Source organism: Saccopteryx leptura, chromosome 1, assembly GCF_036850995.1.
Source record: "Saccopteryx leptura isolate mSacLep1 chromosome 1, mSacLep1_pri_phased_curated, whole genome shotgun sequence".
Lineage (NCBI taxonomy): Eukaryota > Metazoa > Chordata > Mammalia > Chiroptera > Emballonuridae > Saccopteryx > Saccopteryx leptura.
The window spans coordinates 269,479,964-269,482,351 of NC_089503.1; the positions used below are offsets into that span (position 1 = coordinate 269,479,964).

The 2,388-nt window shown below is 45.1% G+C and overlaps 1 pseudogene; it reads right to left on the reverse strand.

Annotated features, from left to right (window-relative positions):
* Nucleotides 1-679: 679 nt before the first annotated feature.
* On the reverse strand, nucleotides 680-1,795 carry LOC136388326 (ubiquitin-like protein FUBI pseudogene; annotated as a pseudogene).
* Nucleotides 1,796-2,388: the final 593 nt, after the last annotated feature.

Genomic DNA, 2,388 nt, shown 5'->3' on the forward strand with positions numbered 1-2,388 from the left:
GGAGAGGCTGTGGAGAAAAAGGAACCCTCATTCACTGTTGGTGGGACTGTAAAGTAGTACAACCATTATGGAGGAAAGTATGGTGGTTCCTCAAAAAACTGCAAATAGAACTACCTTATGACCCAGCAATCCCTCTACTGGGTATATACCCCAAAACCTCAGAAACATTGATACGTGAAGACACATGTAGCCCCATGTTCATTGCAGCACTGTTCACAGTGGCCAAGACATGGAAACAACCAAAAAGCCCTTCAATAGAAGACTGGATAAAGAAGATGTGGCACATATACACTATGGAATACTACTCAGCCATAAGAAACGATGACATCAGATCATTTACAGCAAAATGGTGGGATCTTGATAACATTATAAGGAGTGAAATAAGTAAATCAGAATAAAACAAGAACTACATGATTCCATACATTGGTGGAACATAAAAATGAGACTAAGAGACATGGACAAGAGTGTGGTGGTTATCACGGGTGGGGGGAGGGAGGACAGGGGGAGAGTTAGGGGGAGGGGGAGGGGCACAGAGAACTAGATAGAGGGTGGCGAAGGACAATCTGACTTTGGGCGAGGGGTATGCAACATAATTTAATGACAAAATAACCTAGACATGTTTTCTTTGAATATATGTACCCTGATTTATTAATGTCATCCCATTACCATTAATAAAAATTTATTTAAAAAAAAAAAAAAAAGAGTTGGCATTGGGGCCCTTCTTCTTGCCAAAGGTGGGTACAACATTGACAAAATGCCGGTTGTACTGCACCCACTGCTTGGCCCGACCAGTCTTCTTCTTTTTCTCCTGTTTGGTCACCTTGGGGGTCTGCCCTCTTGTTGGGCAGATGAAATATATTATGCTCACTTTGTTAAAGATGGCGCTGCCCACATGGAAGCCTATCGCCCAGGTGATATTAATGTGTGTTGGGGGGCGGGCTGTGGGAAGGCAGGATCCTTGTAGCCTGGGGCTTGGTTTTAGGACTAAGCCTTTCCCACCCTTTTTGATGTGGGGTGGTACAATCCCATCATGCCTCAGATAAGTGACTTTGTATCAGAGACTTCCCTATTTTGTATATTGGATTAAAGGTTTTGATTTCTACACTTTAAAATGGGGGCAGAACAGGAGCTTGCTCTCTTGGTTCATGAGATTAGCATTAGAGAGCAGAGCAGAGAAAGGCCACGTAGAGGAGGCCAAGAGAAGCAGCCAAGATGGCGGAGTGCTGAAGGAGAAGCCAGTTAGTGCAGAGTTTGTGCAGGGAGAAGGAAGGAGATGGGAACAGAGGTGAGTAAGTCTGGTGAACTAGAAACTTTTGATTCTAGGAAACTCGGATAAGTCAGTAGCTTTGTGAGCACTGAATGAGTGGGTTTTGGAGCCCAGTGTGTTTTTACTTGCCCGCTGGGTGCAAGCTAGGATTAAACATGATGGCCCATCAGTTTTTGGCTCCATTGTTTCTTTACCGACTGTCCGAATCCTATGTGAACCTGCATGTGAATGGCCATGATGGTGGCTCCTGGCCATACACCCTCTTACTTTCCCAGCACGGACCAAGGAACCATGGACTTTACCTCCAAGCATATGACCGGCTACTTCCAGAGTGGTCAGAGCCTCCACTCCACATTGGCCCAAGATAGCTTCATCCTCTAGGGGCGTTCCTGCCAGGAGCATGACTTGATCTTCTGGAGTGATGCCCTCCAGTGAGGCTACATGAGCCTTGATCTGCGTGACAGTCTCCTGGCCGGTGACCTCAAGGGTGTGTAGCTCCTGGGCATGGACAAAAAGCTGCATATGGGCGACTGATCTGCGGCCTCTGCTTCTACCATGAAGATGGAGTCGGAAAAGAGGAAGGAACAGGAGCGCACACGTTGAAGGCGCTTGCTGCGCGTTATGTCACTGCTGTCTGCCCCCACTTTATAGAGTAGAAATCAAAACCTTTAATCCAATATACAAATAAGGAAATCTCTGATACAAAGTCACTTATCTGAAGCATAAATGGTATTCCTCATCATGCAACAGTCAAGGGTGTGGGGAAAAGCTTAGTCTTAAAACTAAGCCTTAGGCTATAATGACCCGGCCTGCTTACAGCCTGTCTCCTGCACCCAACGCAAACTATTGAATATAAGCGAGCAAACATATATATCATATTTAAAAACTTATTTGACCAACAATGCCTTTCAGAATCCGGGGTACGGTACTTTATAACAATACATTTTTTCTTAATGACCACCAGCTCCCACCCTCAAGTCTGCTATTTAACCCTACCTGTTAGAGAATGAAGGGCTGCTCTTCTTTACGAGACAGCCCAGCTGGTTTTCTTTCATTAAAGCCTATTACACTAGTCTTTCAGACTCCGACTGATTCTATCACATGGAATACTACACACAAAC